Here is a 17,859-nt window from a genome sequence, read left to right on the forward strand (position 1 = left end):
ATGATCAGCCCTGAGCGGATGACTCTTCTTTTCCTAAATATTTTTTTGGGGTTAAAGCTTTGTGGGTTGGTGAAGCTTGGAGAGGTGATGGCAGGGTGTGTTTTCAATCAGCCTTGACTCAGTCTAAACTTAGTTTAGTCCCCGACTCTTCTGTTTTTGAAAGAGAAGCTGGTTTTATCTTCATTTTCCGTAATCATCTGTTTATTTTGTTAGCTTTTTCAGAAAAGCTGTGTTCCCCCTGATGCCCGGCCACCTGTTTTATATGAGCTGCTGAAGGTCTGAGCCCTTGCTCTGCTCGTGCAGAGCAGGTTTCTTTCAACAAGCCAAAAGAAACGACACGGCTATATACTAAAAAGGGAAAAAAAAAACCCAAACCCACATGCTGTGCTATTTTGGTAGCAGCAAATTACGCGTCCTACAAATTACCATTGGTTATGAACATCGTCCGTCTGTCTGAACGACAATGTCCTGCTTTCAGACCACCACTAACATGGTTAGAGTTAGGATAATACCCACTGAACTCCAAAGCCTCTCCTCTTTTCTGAGCCCTGATTTATTCCTACCAGCAAATGTCACATGTAAGTAGGAGTTTTATGGCTGTATAATTCACAGACTGTTAGGCATCTTATTAGGAAGGACTTGGACTTTTTAAAAAATGACTTGAGGTTCTTCCCTTAGTATCTGGAAATTATAAATTGCCTAGATTTTCTTGCTTGCTGACTTTCTCTTTTCCTTTTTTCTTTTCATTTTTTCCCCTTTCTTTTCTGCTCCTTTTTCTTTTTTCCCTCCCTTTTCTTTCTTCTTTTTTCCTTTTTTTTCACTCCCTTTTCTTTTCCTTCTTTTTTCTTTTTCTTTCTTATTCTCTCATTTTTCTATTTTTTCTTTTTCTTTTTTGATTTCCTTCTTCCTTTTTAATTTCCTTCTTTTCTTCTTTTTATTTTTCTTTTTTTTTTCTTTTTCTTTTTCTTTTTCTTTTTCTTTTTCTTTTTCTTTTTCTTTTTCTTTTTCTTTTTCTTTTTTTCTTTCTTTTTCTTTTTCTTTTTCTTTTTCTTTTTCTTTTTCTTTTTCTTTTTCTTTTTCTTTTTCTTTTTCTTTTTCTTTTTCTTTTTCTTTTTCTTTTTCTTTTTCTTTTTCTTTTTCTTTTTTTCTTCTTTTTCTTACTGTTTTCTTTTTATTGTTCTCTTATTTTCTTTTATCTTTCCTTCTTTCCCATAAGGAGACATTTGAGGATTTACTCACCTTTCGATCTCAGCTTCGTGAACATCAGCTCTGAAATACCACTTTGAATCTACAGTGAGGACTGCGGTACTGTAAATACCTTGGGAGATAGATTAGATTAGATTAGATTAGATTAGATTAGATTAGATTAGATTAGATTAGATTAGATTAGATTAGATTAGATTATCTGTAAGAATTTTCACACCTACAGTATCACGAGCATATACACCTTGCAAGCTTTTTGTCAGCAGTAATAAAAAGTGGTAATTTGTACTCCCTTTCCATTAATGGTTTAGGAAAATAGTAAAATCTCAAATATTCTCATGTGTATTCTTACCTTGCTTGCACACTTATTTGAGGCTCTCTGTGAACTGCTTTTCAGGCTGCTCTGCATTGAGAAGCTCCAGTAGCAGTTTTCTGGCTGATTTTAAGTAAGGAGCAGAGGAGCATCATGAAGGGACATCTGCCCATCAGACTAGTGCTCCGTTCCTTCCTGCATCCCACTGCCCTCTCACCCCATGGGTCACTGTGCAGAGGTGGTTCATGCCCACGTCTTGACCCGTGGTGGTCTTTTTGTGCAGTGTTTAGTGAATGCCCTAAGCAGATGTTGCCAGGTGTGAGGTCTCATGGGCAGGGATGGGAGTGGGGAGAGACCCCTGGTCCTTCAGCTCAGCTTTGGTGTGTGCACGCACTGGATGAATCCTGGAGTGGGAAGCCCAGCAGGCAGCTTTCTTCTCTTCTACAGGGCCTCTCTGGACCAGAGTGCCCTGTGCAGCCATAGCAAGGGCATGTTATGAGCCTTTCAGCTGTGAGGGACTAGAACAGATGTTGTCTTGTCTCACTTTCACACCACCCGTGGTTTCCTCTCTGATTTTCCTGAGTCACCTTTTTTCACAAACAGGATTGAAAGAAAGAGAACGGAATGTCCATGGCTGCAGATTGGTTCTTGCCTTCCAAACTGCCTGGCACATTCCTGTTAGAGAGTGTCTGGTTAGTGTTTCTGCAGCATCTTTCTCCCATAACATGTCCATGCTTCCCCTCTCTGGGGTTTTATCTGTGCTGGTTATCTGTGCCAAGCACAGGACAGGAGCTGAGCTGCTTTACTGACTGCCTGGGGAGAAGACAGTATGGTGGCCTCTTTCCATGCTGAATGGATCCATGCATTGCCCCACTTCCATAAAATATATTAAAGATGAATTCAGAGGCATCTTCTTCCGTCTCCTTCTTCCTTCTCTTCCTCCTTCTTCTCCTTCTTCCCTCTCGTCCTTCGTTCTTCTTCCTCTCCTTCCTTCTCTTTCCTTCTTCTCCCTTCCCTCTCCTCCTTCTCCTCCCTGTCCTCCTTCTCCTCCTCTTCCTTCTCCCTTCTCCTCCTCCTCCATCTCGATCATAGCCATTACTGCATACTGGTGCTGCAGCAGGACCCATGGAGAGCTAGATCAGGTCCCAGTGTGCCAGATGCTGCACAGATCCATAGTGACATTCCCAGCTCTGACTACCACATCCATGAGCCTTTTCTGATGCCAGAGCTATCTGCTCCTTGTACCATGAAGGCAGCCTTTGCTAAAGGAGGACACCATGACGTCTCAGCAGAAGGGTGGTAGTGTTGGACTTCTGGGAGCTGTTGTGGAGGGTCCTCTCTTCAACTGCCTGGGGTGTTTGTTGCCAGGATCAGTCCCACCATCACCCTCCATTGAGGGTGATGAGGAGGAGAGACAGACCTGGGCACGTCCAGCATGCAGGGAGCAAGTAAGCACCACTAACACGTTTCCAACTGGTAGTACCTGGCAGCATCTGCTTGACAGTGGCCATTTCAAGGCTGCACTGAAGCACAGCAAGCCACTGTGGTCAGTGTGGACTTGTTGGGGTCCTGGCAGCAAAGAGAGTTGCTTTGGGCAGTAGCTGTGGTGGTTGCAGGAAATATAAGGGACCCACCACAGAGGCTGCTTAGGAGTTGCTTTGGTAGGGCAATGACAGCAAAGGGAACGAGCTGTAAAGGCAGTGCTTCAGTTTGGCAGTGGTGCTGATCCAGCTGTGCTGGTGGAGCTACGTTTCCCAGAAGAGAGAGCATGCGGGGGAGAAGCCAGCCTGGATATCAGGTGGTCAGGGCTACTGGGAAATGCCTTGCTTGACCTGGGAAGCTGTACCCACATGTGCAGGGAGCCCAGAGGAGATTCCCAGGGCACTCCTGATACCAGGACTCACTCAAAGTGACTTCATCTTGGTTCAGCCCTGGCAGAAGATGTGTCATTGGAAGAGTGGTGAATCCCGAAGGGTGCTGCCAGACAGCCTGGGTGAGCTTCCAGGGCAGGAGCAAGGTGATGACTATAGATAGGAGATACCTGTTCCTTGAAATGAGCCCCATACTGACCCCACTGAGCTGGGACTGGCATGAGATGGCATTTAAGCTTTTTCAGAGCCTTTTGTCATTCTGTCTGGATCAAAGCCCTGGAGTAGGAGTAAAGCCCCTCTCCTCCGGGTGACTTTGGAGCTGTGTAATGATTTCTGGAAGATGAATATGCAAATCTCTACCTACAGGTCCCTGAACTTTTGGCAGCAGATAGAAATTAAGGGCTGGTTTTGTATAAGGATTGATGAGCTGCAGCTGATGTTGCTCATTTGCACCTTTTCCATCTCCTAATGGAAGGGATGCAGTGTGCACTGGCAAACTGAACAAGTGCTCTACAGAGCACCTAAAAAGGGATGTGTGTGTGTGTGTGTGTGTGTGTGTACTGCAGAGGGGGAGTGCACATAGACGTGAGCGTTAACATTTCTAAGAAATAGCAATTCTCCTTTGGAAGCCTAAGTGAACACCACTTTCCGGGAGTTGCCTAATTTAAATCATCTTTGCTCTGTTTTGTCCCATCCATTATTTCCAGCTGTCACGTTAAGTGCCACGAAGACTCTTCAAGAGGCTTCTTTCTGTTTCCCTCTAATAATCCCAGAAACAGGCGCTGGTTCCTTTGTCCAGGGCTCTCTCTGATGGCTCTCAGTGTTCAATTTGCCAGAGAGGAACCACTTTGTGGAACAATAGGACAATCAGCGCTGCAGTGGCTCAAGTACTGCCTTCCTGCCCTTGAGAAGGAGGAAGAGGAGCAAGGTGGAATGGTGTTTCGGCCATCTCCGTTAACAACTTCTAGGGAAACCTTTGGTGGTGGCTCAGCAAAGGTGACCCTGGCTTGCAGAAATAGATGCTTGCATTTCATTTGCTCTGAAATTTGTTGGGGTTCAGCACGATCCTTAGTGCTCAAGGAGAGCCATGAGCTCTGGTGTTAATGTCTGGGTTAGGCCTTGGAGTCTGAGTCCAACAGGAGGGTCTGAGACTTGTGTGTCAAGGCCAGGGTGAAGTCCAGCAGAGATAGAGCATTGCCTGAATTTCTTGGCTTTTTGAGTTAGTAGGGTCCAACAGTGAGTCCAACATCGACAGCAGATCCTTGGGGCAGTAAAGTACCTCTAAAGAAAAGACTGAAACACCAGGGATCTGTCAGTGCTGTCGATCCATCCCTGGCAGTCCTGAACTAGACAAGCGTCTTCCATGCATTCTTAGGGGTCCCTGCTTTGGATCAGGGGTGAGCTAAAAGACTTCTTGAGGCCTTTCTTGAGACTTCTTTCAGTACTTCGCTGCTGTAGTCTTTACAACTTCCTTTGAGTCTGTGTAAGGCATCCTATGTCTTATTCGGCACAGGTTTGGGAGAACTGTACCCTGGTTTCTTGGGGGGAAAGCACATTCTCCCACCGGAGTGGAGGAACAACAAGTGTCCCTGTTGCCCAAAATATCCAACACTCCATGTGACTCCATACGGACTTTGTGTCAAACTTTTTTTATTCTTCTCCAGCTGCTACCTTCAGCTTTACCTGTCTGCCCATCTTCTCTCCTTTAGGATGAGAGGAAATAACCTCAAGTTGCACCAGGGGAGGTTTACATTAGATATTAGGAAAAATTTCTTTACTGAAAGAGTGAACAAACATTGGAACAGGTTGCCAGGGAAGTGGTGGAGTCACCATGCTGGGAAATGTTCAAAAACCATGTAGATGTAGCACTTCAGGACATGGCTTAGTGGGCATGGTGGTATTGGGTTGACAGCTGGGCTTGATAATCTTAGAGGTCTTGTCCAACCTTAATGATTCCATGATTCTATGTTTCCTGCCCCTTGTACCATCATTCCAGGTCTGCCCTCCCAGTCACGCACCAGTCTGCTTTGAAAATTCCCTTTGCCAGTCATCTCATGGAAGAGAAAAGTACCCTAGGTACAGCTAAAAATACCCTAACGACGCTGCACTGGGGCTTCGAAGACTCTTTCTATCTGCCAGTTAAGTACAGCTCTGCGACAACCCTTTTCTGGAGATATTAGGGGAAAAGAGGTGTAAAGATGGAGTTTGATATATTTCTGAGGAACTCCTTCATGCATCACCGATCAGTGCTTTCTCGTTCAGCCCTCTGGCCCTGGATGTGATGATGTGGTGGAGGAAGGCAGCAAGACTGCATGATGTAAGGAATCCTCCCTCTCCCAGCTCTGTTCCTGAGATGGCTGGGAAAGCATAGAATCATAGAATCATAGAATCATAGAATCATAGAATGGTTAGGGTTGGAAGGGACCTCAGAGATCATCTAGTTCCAACACCCCTGCCATGGGCAGAGAAATCCTCCACTACACCAGGTTGCCCAAAGCCTCATCCAACCTGCCCTTGAACTCCTCCAGGGATGGGGCATCCACAACTTCTCTGGGCAACGTGTTCCAGTACCTCACCACCCTCAGTGTAAAGAATTTCTTTCTTATATCTAACCTACATCTGCCCTCTTTCAGTTTAAATCTGTTGCCCCTTGTTCTATCACTACACACTCTTGTAAAAAGCCCCTCTCCAGCTTTCCTGTAGCCTCCTTTAGGTACTGGAAGGCTGCAATAAGATCACCCTGGAGCCTTCTCTTCTCCAGGCTGAACAGCCCCAACTCTCTCAGCCTGGCTTCATAGCAGAGGTGCTCCAGCCCTCGGATCATCTTTGTGGCCTCCTCTGGACTCGTTCCAGTAGCTCCATGTCCTTCTTGTGTTGGGGCCTCCAGAGCTGAACACAGTATTCCAGGTGGGGTCTCACGAGAGCTGAGCAAAGGGGCAGAATCACTTCCCCCGACCTGCTGCCCACGCTCCTTTTGATACAGCCCAGGACACAGTTGGCTTTCTGGGCTGCCAGCGCACGGTGCCAGCTCATGGTGAGCTTCTCCTCAACCAACACCCCCAAGTCCTTTTCCTCAGGGCTGCTCTCAATCCATTCTCCACCCAGCTTGTACTTGTGCTTGGGATTGCCCCAACCCACGTGCAGGACCTTGCACTTGGCCTTCTTGAACTTCATGAGGTTCTCACCGGCCCACCTCTCCAGCCTGTCCAGGTCCCTCTGGATGGCATCCCTTCCCTCCAGCGTGTCCACCACACCACACAGCTTGGTGTCATCTGCAAACTTGCTGAGGGTGCGCTCAATCCCACTGTCCATGTCTCCAACAAAGATGTTGTATAGCAGATGAAGAAGGCTGCAGAATGCAGCTTTTCTGTAGGTACATAAAGAAATAAGCCATTACGGTGGGAACTATTAGTTAATACTTTAAAATACTTAAATAACGAGAGGGGAAATACCTTTTCAAGTAATTTTAAAAACAAGTAGTGAATTTTGATTTTAAATTTACACTATGTATGCAGAAGCACGGGACTGTTGCTTCTGAGTCTGTTTAATCCAGGAGCTTGATCCTTGCAGCCACCACTGTCAGAGGTTGTTTTGCCTCGGTTCTGTCTTGGCTGGTGTTACATTTTTTCTGCCATCCCACTGCCTAGTCCCTTTGCCTGCTGCTTGGCTTTCTTGAGTCCTGCTGGAGTTTCTCATGGGTTTTTGTGGCCTTGAAGCCTTATTAAACTCTTTGCTAAGGCAGCAGCTCTAGGAATGAAAAAGAAACTAAAAGAACGTTATTAAAAAGCTGTTGGTGTAAGGTGATTTTTGCTCAGTCCTATAGGGCTGGAGGTCTCCTGGGCTCTTAAGAAACCACTTAAAGTGTGCTCTGTCTCTGAGAAAATCCCTGTGCAAAATATCCTCTTGAATGTTAGCATGGCCCTTGAATATACTCGGATGTTTTCCATGAAGTCCCAGGTCTGGAACTGGGTGGAAAGCTAAAAATCTAAGGAAAACTGTTGTGACAAAATCTGGGCTTGGTTAACCCATGTGGTTATGGAAAAAGAAGTGGCAGTCTGGACCTCTGGGCAATCCCAAAGGAAAAGAAAAGAACTCAATGTGTTTAGAAGGAAAATAAAAAAAAAAGGACCGAGCTCTCTGTGTTGGCACTCTCAAGGCTTTGGGATGGTCTGCGGAGTCGGGGCTCCAGCCCTTCCTCCTGCCCCCTGGCAGCTCTGGCTGGGGCTGGCAGTAAGCCGAAACCCGTGGCCGAGGAGAGAACTCGCCCTCCAGCTTTTCTTTAGAGGCGAGGAAGGTGGATTGTTTTCCAGCGATGAAATTTCCTATTGAGAAATTGAATGCTTCCTTCTCGCGCTTGTGAATGGGACGCCCGGGAAGCGGAGCACGCTGGTTCCAATTACCAGCTCAGCGAGGCCAAGTGCTGCAGTCGGGCAGGAATTTATACCTTTTCATACCTACTTGAAAAGATAAAGCCTTTTTTATTTCTTTTTTCTGCCTTTTTTTTTTTTTTTTTTAATGCGTGTAATGAATTCAAAGCAGCAGCCCAGCCAGACAAGATGCCTTTGATTTGTTCTCATATTAATATTTTATGTTTGAATATGTGCCTAATAGCTCAAATTAGTCAAAGTTACTACCTCGACTGGGCCAAAAAATGATCCCAAGGAATACAGGCTCATTCCTTGCTCCCCTTTGCATCATCTCCAGGGATGGCTTGTTTATGTCTGGGATTTTCCTGGAAGACCTATTTGGTAGCACATGTGCTGCAAAAGCTCAGAGTGGTTAATATCAATCCCAACCCAAAAGTGGCATCACAAAATCAAGAAGGTAAATAGTGTGGTGGGTGCATGTGAAGGAGGGTTCCTTCCCTTCAATGGACTCCCACTCACATCGAATGCTGTAGAGTTGATTTCTGCCTATCCCAGAGAGTTACAGCTCCTCTGTCAACCTCCAGCATTTTCACTGGCTTTCTGGGCCAGGTTTTCTTGTGGGAAAAGATGTTTCTTGAGATACATTGGTGTAGGAGCTACAGGAGAGGCAGGCAACACCAGTGTCTATCAACCACCAAGAACAGGGGTGTCATTAGAAGCTGGAAGGGAGCTCAGGGCTTGATACCCACCTTGGGCACAGCTTTTCTGTGCAGCATGTTTTACATGGTGTCTGGGTGACACTTCACTCACTCCACCCAAATGGGTGGGACAGACATCACGATGTGTCTGTCCCACCCATTTGAGGTGGGAACACATTTGACGTGTCTCTGTACAGTGCCGGAAGTTCAGTGATGCTGCCCTTGCTTGGGGTTGTAAGTTGCCTGCAAACCAAATACTCATGGTGGGAGTGGCAAGAAATTTGTGGTATGAGGCTCTTTCCCTTGGTGTAGTTGATCATAAGAAGACCTGTTTCCAGCAACAGGGATTTCCTGATCCTGTTAGCGGTGAGTCTGTTCATTAACCATAGACGGGTTTGTGTTAGGAGAGACTTTAAAGATCATCTAGTTCCAACTCCTCTGCCATGGACAGGGACACCTTACCCTAGATCAGGTGGCTCAAAGCCTCATCCGACCTGACCTTGAACACTTCCAGGGATGGGGCAGTCACAGCTTCTCTGGGAAACCTGTTCCAGTGCCTCACCACCCTCACAGGGAAGAATTTCTTCCTTCTATCTAACCTAAATCTGCCCTCTTTCAGTTTAAAGCCATTGCCCCTTGTCCTGTCACTACACGCCCTTGTAAAAAGCCCCTCTCCAGCTTTCCTGAAGGCCCCCTTTAGGTACTGGAAGGCTGCTAGAAGGTCTCCCCAGAGCCTTCTCTTCTCCAGGCTGAACAGCTCCAACTATCTCAGCCTGCCTTCACAGGAGAGGTGCTCCAGCCCTCGGATTGTCTTTGCAGCCTCCTCTGGACTTTCCCATGCATGCTTGCTCCCACAAGTCCTTCAGCAAGGAGTTCTGCCGATCCACCATCTGCTGCAGGGAAACCATCTCTGTTTCCTTGTCTTGAGCCTCCTGCTATCTGAATTTGGTGGCCCAAATTTGATTGGCAGTAATCACAGGATGGTACAGTTGCCCACCGTAGCGGTTGACTCAGTTGATGGCTTGTTTCGTTGAAACCTATGAAGAACTGGTCTTCTCCAGGCACCCCAAGAGAAGGGAAGTGGTGTTAGGAACTCAACCTGAGCAGCGGTCTGTACGTGTAGAACATCATGGGAGATAATATGGCCGTCTGAAGTTAACAGGGGCAGGTTGGTGAAGGGGGAAAGAGAGGGAGGGGAACATAACTGGGACATAACTGTCATAACAACACGATATATTAAGTCCCATTTTCAATTCCAAGTATTGGAACTGGGTAGAACTGCTGAATCCAGGTGTTGGGATGGGCCAGGATAGTGTAGCTGCCTGGTTTATTTCTACAGGGACCTGCACCAGTGCTCCTCATCTAGACAAAACCATGAGGAGCACCAAGGCTGCTTGCCTCTCGAGGACCTCTTCTCCCCAGACCTTCCCCTGCCTGCTTGGGCGGCGTGGCTGGCCCCATTTTCAGGCAGCGCCGACTGTAACCAGCACCGTGACTGCAGATGGGGCCATAGGCTCCAGCTTTACATACTGCCTTCTACCAGATACCTGGCAGAGCACGGAGACCTCATTGAGGTGGCTAGTTTGACTACCGGTGCACACTCCTTCCAGTGCACACTTGAGGCAGGTGGTGCTGCTCCAGGGCCAGACTGTTGCATCCCCACGTTCCCCTTGATATGTAAAATGATGGCACGTGTCTCTATTATTGTTTGCAGCCCAGCGTCACCTACAAGCAGGATCCTGGCTTTCCTACGGGGTTGCCCAGAGCCTCGTCAGAGCCAAAGCTTGCCCTAAGGAGATGGTAGCCTGAGACAAGGACCGGCAGGCAGATGTAACTAGCCAGAGGAGAATGAAAAAATAATGATCCTGGATCGGCCAGGGGAGATGCAGAGGTCCCACCACTCACATGAGTAGCTTATAGTCTATGAAAATGTTGCCTGTATATCTGTATGATTGCAAAAGATGCATGTTGTTCAGTTGTGCTGTTGGGAAATAGTACAGGATCATTAGGAGTGAGCTAGAATGGGAACACCTGGAGGGGCCGAGTTAAGGGTGATTATGCAGCCCAGCCCTGGCGTTTCTTCACTTTGGAGAGGTACTCGGCGTAATTTCATCGTAGATTTATATACAGCTAATTGGCACATAGTCTGATATGCAAATAAAGCCATCGTAAATATCAGAGAAAGATTTAAAGCTGTGCTTTCCACTGTCGTGCCACAGTCCTTGCTTTTCTGGTCAGTCTAATCTACTTGGTTAGTGCTTTCATCATCTCATGTTTTGAAGATGTGATGTCTCTTTCAAAGGACACCTATCAGACATGTATTAACCAGTTAGTTTTTCTGCATGGAATGAAAAAACAAGGGTGGGGAACCTGGAGCCCCGAGGATCAGATGCGGTGCATGATCAAGTAATTATTTTGGAGCAACGTGGAGACGTGTTATGTGTGGCCCGTGCTTGGTCTGTAAAGGCCTCTCTAACTCTTGGCAAGAAAGATCCTACCAGAAATACTCAGTTTATGTTAAAGATTGAAGTGAAATTTTCTTAAATATGGGTAATAGAGCATCTGTAGTAGACACCATAGAGATGTCACTTCCAGACTGAGCCTTCTAGATCAAGGATGCTACAGGCAATGGTGCTGAAGGATGTTTTTAATTCAGAAAATCAAGCTTAAGTAGTTTGAGAAAGGAAGAAAGTGTGGATACAGTCAGTATTTTTATGTTCAAGGACAAACTAAAAGCATAGATTTGTTTGCTGGTAACATCAAAGATTGCAGCTAGCTTGGGACACCTGGGTGCTTCTTGTCTGGTTTACCGTAAGAACCAAATTTATTGGGATTTTTGTGTTGTGATCTTGGGTTAGTGTTTTTTCCTGGCACGGTGATTTTTGAATCAGATAAATTCCATGCAATATCAAGAAATACTTTTTATGTGAGGGGACTATGACCCGGTGTGTCGTCAGTATGCACAGTGGTTTTCTCCCGTTCAGCTGGAGAAAAGCTGGGTGTGTTTTGGGGCCAAATCCAGGCCCATCAGCAGTGCAGTGCATAGGAGTGAACTGAAGCAGGGCAACACACGTGTAGAGGCAGGGCAGGAATTCCCAAAGGGTTCCTGAATCCCAGACCTCATCATTAGCAGTGAAGCCTATCCCTCCATTGGGGATCTTTGGAAATCCTGCCAAGGCAGGGTCCTCTCTGTCAAATCCCTCGCTGACACCTCTGGTTCTCGAGGGATGAGGTGTTCCCAGGCTCAGCGGGCAGTCACAAGCCTGGGTGTCCTGTTTCTGACCCCAGGTAGGAGAGCTTTCCCTCGATAGTGGGCAACAAAGGTCTTCCTGTTGGCAATAAATACAATGCAGTGTCTTTTCAGGTGGATGAGTTTTGCACCAAAGCTGTGTTTGACTTCCACCACTTGTCTGTACCATCTCTGCCTATTTTCATGGTTTTTTATTTGCTCACTGGCTTCCAGTTCTCCTGATAATGTGTTTAGTGTGGGCTACTAACCTGTCCCCACAGGAGCAACTCTACTTGTGTTTTCCTTTTAGAATAAGGATAAAAGAACATCTCTTATCCCTTCTTCCCTTCTCTCCTCTTTTTTTTTCTCTTCTTATCTTCTTTCATTTCTTCTTCTTCTTTTTTTTTCTTCTCTTTTCCACCCTTCTCCTTGGCAGCTTTTTTTCCCCCATCCATTCTCCTGCAGAGCTGAACCCTACTGAAGCATGAGCTCTTCCAGGGCCAGAGGAGCCTGAAGGCTGTAAACCGGTCTCCAAGCACTGTGTCTTTTCCCAGAAAGGTCCCTGGGGCTGGGAGGAGGTCTGGAAGTTGATAGCTGGTGTGATTCCTCAAAGGAAACGCCTTTTTTTTTTTGGTGGATGCTTCATGTACTGCATCCAGCTCTGGAGTCCTCAGTACAGGAAAATCGTGGAGCTGTTGGAGCGGGTCCAGAGGAGGGCCACAAAGATGATCCGAGGGCTGGAGCACCTCTGCTATGGAGACAGGCTGAGAGAGTTGGGGCTGTTCAGCCTGGAGAAGAGAAGGCTCCGGGGAGACCTTCTGGCAGCCTTCCAGTGCCTAAAGGGGCTACAAGAAAGCTGGAGAGGGGCTTTTGACAAGGGCTTGATAGGACAAGGGACAATGGCTTTAAACTGAAAGAGGGCAGATTTAGGTTAGATAGAAGGAAGAAATTCTTCCCTGTGAGGGTGGTGAGGCAGTGGCACAGGTTGCCCAGAGAAACTGTGGCTGCCCCATCAATGGAGGTGTTCAAGGCCAGGTCGGATGAGGCTTTGATCAACCTGGTGTAGTGGAGGGTCTCCCTGTCCATGGCAGGGGTGTTGGAACTAGATGATCTTTGAGGTCCCTTCCAACCCAAACCATTCTATGATTCTATGACTTCTGTAATGAGGCAGCGGACTGCTGATGGGTCCTAAAGTTTAAAAAAAATGCATCATTTTCCCCCACCTGCCCAACCAAACAATGACAAAACTGCCTTGAGGAGAAAGGGAAAGGATGCTCTTCATCAGCTGGGGATCTGGTGAAACACTGTGTATCGCGAGATTCGCAGTAATGTCACGACACGGCAGTGCTAGGCTAAGCGTTTTTGATGGGCCTCATGGTTTCTTGGCCGTGCTTGATAAAACAGAACCTGCTGAAGCGCCGGTGGGGAGCTCCCACCTTTCTGTTCTCATACTTCCAGCCACTTCTGCCTGAATTATTCATGTTCAGCAAGTGGTCTGCGAACAGCCCCTGTCATCTCCCCGCCATCCTCGTGAGCGTGTGCGGCTCACCCGTGCTTAGGTCGGGGCATTTTCTCGTTTCCTTCCTCATGGCAGGGAGTCCATGGGAACCTCCAGGTCGCTCACCACCTCTTTTCTCATTAACCCAGCCGCGTGTTTATTATTTACGTGACACGGTTTTTCCATCTGTCCTAGGCACGTGATATTATCAGTGGGTGAGCGAGAAGACCATGTGCAAACATCTGTAGCTGTTGCTTGACAAATCCTATCGCAGAAATAATACCAAGGAGCTGCAGAGGCACTTGTAAGGTGAATGTCCTTATGAGTGAAGGCAGCTCTGCTGGCATCTCACCCCGTGCAGGATGCATTTCACCAGCACGTGAATCTCAATAGGGCTTTACTAGGCTGTTTTTTATATAGATATATGTTTTATGGGTTTGTTTGTTTTCTGTAAGCTCTGCTCTGCATTTATTTTAATTTTTTATGATGTGTTCTGATTTGGTCATGCAAAAAGGTTTGTAAAACTAGTGAGAAGGGCAGTTTGTGGTCAGGCAGTCGACAGGTGTACTGTTTACGTTGCAATCCATATCGTTAATGGAACAGGCTGTACACCCACCTCTTCCAGCACACCCGCCCCAGCAAGATCTTAGATCTGCCCCTCCAGAGTCATCCCTTTCATCCCAGCGTATGGTGATAAAGCAGTCTGCGGTTTGGGATGAGGACTGGGGTGCTTCAGGAGCCCATTGCCAAGCAGACCTGGAGGTGACATGGACAGTGGAATTGAGTGCACCCTCAGCAAGCTTGCAGATGACACCAAGCTGAGTGGTGGTGGACATCCTGGAGGGAAGGGATGCCATCCAGAGGGACCTGGACAGGCTGGAGAGGTGGGCCTGTGAGAACATCATGAAGTTCAACAAGGCCAAGTGCAAGGCCCTGCACGTGGGTCGGGGCAATCCCAAGCACAAGTACAGGCTGGGCGGAGAATGGATTGAGAGCAGCCCTGAGGAAAAGCCCTTAGGAGTGCCAGCAATGTGCGCTGGCAGCCCAGAAAACCAACCGTGTCCTGGGCTGCATCCAAAGAAGCGTGGGCATTCTGACGGGATTCTGCCCCTCTGCTCTGCTCTTGTGAGACCCCATCTGCAGTGCTGCCTTCAGCTTGGGGGTCCCCAACAGAAGGACGTGGAGCTGCTGGAGCGGGTCCAGAGGAAGGCTACAAAGATGATCCGAGGGCTGGAGCACCTCTGCTATGGAGACAGGCTGAGAGAGTTGGGGCTGTTCAGCCTGGAGAAGAGAAGGCTCTGGGGAGACCTTCCAGCAGTGTTCCAAAGCAGGACTACAAGAAAGCTGGAGAGGGACTTTTGACAAGGGCATGTAGTGACAGGACAAGTGGCAATGGCTTTAAACTGAAAGAGGGCAGATTTCGATTAGATGTAAGGAAGAAATTTTTTACAATGAAGGTGGTGAGGCACTGGCACAGGTTGCCCAGAGAAGCTGTGGCTGCCCCATCCCTGGAAGTGTTCAAGGCCAGGTTGGATGAGGCTTTGGGCAACCTGGTGTAGTGGAGGGTGTCCCTGCCCATGGCAGGGGGCTTGGAACTAGATGATCTTTGAGGTCCCTTCCAACCCAAACCATTCTGTGATTCTGTGATACTCTGAGCAAGGCAAGGCTCAGCAGAGAGACAGGGACCCCCAGGTCCCCTTCCCCATCTGAGGCCGTAGCTTTGAATGAAAAAGCTCAATTTAGGGTACCTTCACCCCTTTGGGTGAAAAAAGCTCCATTTAGAGTATGTGTTTTTATGCAGTACCCCTGAGGAGGGATGCCTTGCGCAGGATATCCCTCACCTACGACACAATTGGAATACAGCACTGAGTTTGTTAAACTGTCCTGCCTCTCTGCATTCTGGAAAGAAGGTTTTCTATTAAACCTTAGGGAAATTACTGGCCTTGTTAACTAGTGTAGAAGTAATGAACCACAGCAGGGTTACTCGAGAGATTTGGGCCCTGGCTTTGTAAGACTGCATTGTTTCTTTAAATGAGAGAGATAATTTAAGCAAACAAATGAACAAAGAATTTCTGGAAATTAAAGTACGGTACGAATGGGATGACTTGTTCATCCTCTGTTTAATAGGAGCAGCGCAGTGAACAATTGCATGGTCAACCTCAGAAATCTATCCATGGTAACTAGTCACAGGAGAGAAAAATAGACAGCCTGCCACCAACTTGGTATTAAAGTTATATTTCCCATTTTTTCCACTGTTGTGGGCCAGTCGGGGACTTTCCATGAGCAATCAGGATGGCAGAAATCCCCTTCTGCTTTGTAGCAGCCACCACCACTGAGCAACAAAAGATCTGATGCTGGTTTTGGCTTTAGTGGGCTTTGGTTCTAGTGGGTTTTGGTTCCAGCTTCCAGTGGGATGAGACTGAGGCAGACCCTTTCCCCGTGTGCATCCCACTGGACCAGAGTATAGGCGGGTGATGCCCCCTTGTCCCTTCCACCCCATGGCCGCGGCGTGCTTGTGATGGAGTCTGGTGGAGGAACCTCATCTTTGGTTTCATCACCTCTACAGGGTGCTGGATGTTAAATTTTCGACTGGGTCTGGGGTCTGTGAAAGCTTTGCATGGTCTGCGCAGCTCTGGGAAGGTCCCGCAGGAGCCTGGAAGAAGGACAGAAAGATGCTGCCAGGCTGGAGTTCATCCAAAAATAAAATAAACCAGAAATACTGGGCCTTCGGGCTAAATCGTCTGTTCCTCAAAAGACGTTTTTGGAAGGGATCACTGTGCTTTTGTTCTTCCATTAGGCAAGTGAGGAGAGAGCATTGTTTTCCTCCCCTCATCCATTCCCCTTATAGGGAAAGAAGAAGGAGGACTTGGCCACCCTGAGCTGAGCATCTCGGGGGACCTCCCAAAACAAAGGGCCATATGGAGAAAAGTGCCGTCATCCTGTCCCCGTCATCCTCTTCTCTCCCTTCACCCTGCTGTTGGCACAGCTGTGCCCGCCCGGGGCTGGCCTGCCGCGCGTCACTGCCAGCCGGCAGGGAGCACGGAGGGGTGTTCCTAGGCTTCCTCCCTGGAAACACGGCAAACTCATCTTATCTCCAGGTTTATCACTTCCCTTAGACTTGGCAAGGCAGCCCCGGAGTTCGTCTTCTGCCAGGAAGGTGTGTTTGCTCCAGGATGGTGTTGACAGTCTGCGTGTCCACGTGTGATGGCTTGGATAAAGCGTTACTCTTGAGGAACATCGTTTTGATGTTCCTGGATGTGGACCAAAGCTCTATGGATGCATCCAGGCCGGTGTAGCTTCTCTCCCGTATGCTGCAAGCATCCATCCCTGATCTGCAGAGAGTGCCTGTGGGTTGGAGAGCGTCTACCCAGCCACGCTCTGTGTGACCCTTGCGTCAGCTCCCCATACAGGCACTCAGGGCCGGCACGTGAAGCTGGGTTGGATTTTTTTTTTTTTTCTAAATTGTAGGTTGTATAGGTTTTTTTACAAAAGACTGGACTAAGACCAACCTGTCTTGTTTTGCCCAGGCTCCAAGGCTGACCCTGCTGAGAGCCCCTGAGATACTGAACTCTATGGGAGCAGAGACCACTTGACTGCATTCAGCACCTTTCAGGATCAGGCCCTAGGTAATTATTCTAATTCTCTACCTGGATGATGGGTGAAATTTGATGTTCTGGGCTATGCAGACCGTCTGAAATGACATACCTAGTTGTCCATCCCATAAATCTGTAGATTTTTTTCCCCTGAAGGTTGTTACTCTGTAGATCAGTGGCTTGACACTACAATAATAACTGCTGTTCCCTCAAAAATAAAATAATGTATCTCTTTTGCTTCCAGAGGGGGAATCATAAAATGGTTTGGGTGGGAAGGGACCTTTAAAGGTCATCTAGTCCAATCCCCCTGCCATGAGCAGGGACATCTTCCACTAGATCCGGTTGCTCAGAGCCCCGTCCAACCTGACCTGGGATGTTGCCAGGCATGGGGCATCTGCCACCGCTCTGGGCAACCTGAATTGCTGGATCACTGTTCTGGCAATAGTTGTCAGCTCTTCTGCTTGGGAAGTTCTCCTGAAGTTAAATTGCAGAAAGCTGTAAAAAGAAACAAAAAAAAAAAAAAAAAAAAAAAAAGAGATTTCACTCCCGTCAGAAGCAATCAAAGGCTTAAAATACCAAAATTTGTTGGCAGGGATGCTTGTTCAGGTCAGACTTTTAAGAAGAGCTCAAACCCTACAGCTGCAGGAGCCTGCTTTTAAAAATAAATCTAGCAACTATTTTCTACAGAAAAATAAATTGTGAAGATCTTATTTACCCAGGTTCACAGCAGCTGCATTCTCTCCTCCAAACCTGGCCTCGTTGTTGTGCCTTTGAGAAACTTTAAATCTTTGCTCCAAGGTGGATAGATGGAAATCAAAGAGCCTAGGGCCAAGCAGTGCCCTCCTCTGCATCCTCGTGGAGATGCAGCATCAGCCCAGTGCCTTGCCTGGAGCAGGGCATGGGCGGGATTTGACCCAAGATTTATACTTCCAGCCCAGTAAAACCATCTCAAACTCAGAGCGTGAGCTTGAGAAGCGAGGATCTCAGGGGTGAGTTTTAAGAGGAGTAAGAAGGAAGCCAGCAGGATGCTGTGGATGTTACTCTGAAATACTAAGGATGAAGGATTTCCTGTAGGGTTGACTTCCTG

General features: G+C 47.5%; 1 protein-coding gene across 1 annotated transcript in view; it reads left to right on the plus strand.

The window, feature by feature from the left end:
• The window catches only part of ZBTB7C (zinc finger and BTB domain containing 7C), a 138,134-nt gene that overhangs the window by 31,131 nt on the left and 89,144 nt on the right, over positions 1 to 17,859 (plus strand). Inside the window, exon 3 of the mRNA XM_086629793.1 lies at positions 16,707 to 16,805. The gene's annotated coding sequence lies outside the window, so the exon portion shown is untranslated. The remainder of the gene's footprint in view (positions 1 to 16,706; positions 16,806 to 17,859) is intronic.

Source organism: Tauraco erythrolophus, chromosome Z (assembly GCF_009769465.1).
Source record: "Tauraco erythrolophus isolate bTauEry1 chromosome Z, bTauEry1.pri, whole genome shotgun sequence".
Lineage (NCBI taxonomy): Eukaryota > Metazoa > Chordata > Aves > Musophagiformes > Musophagidae > Tauraco > Tauraco erythrolophus.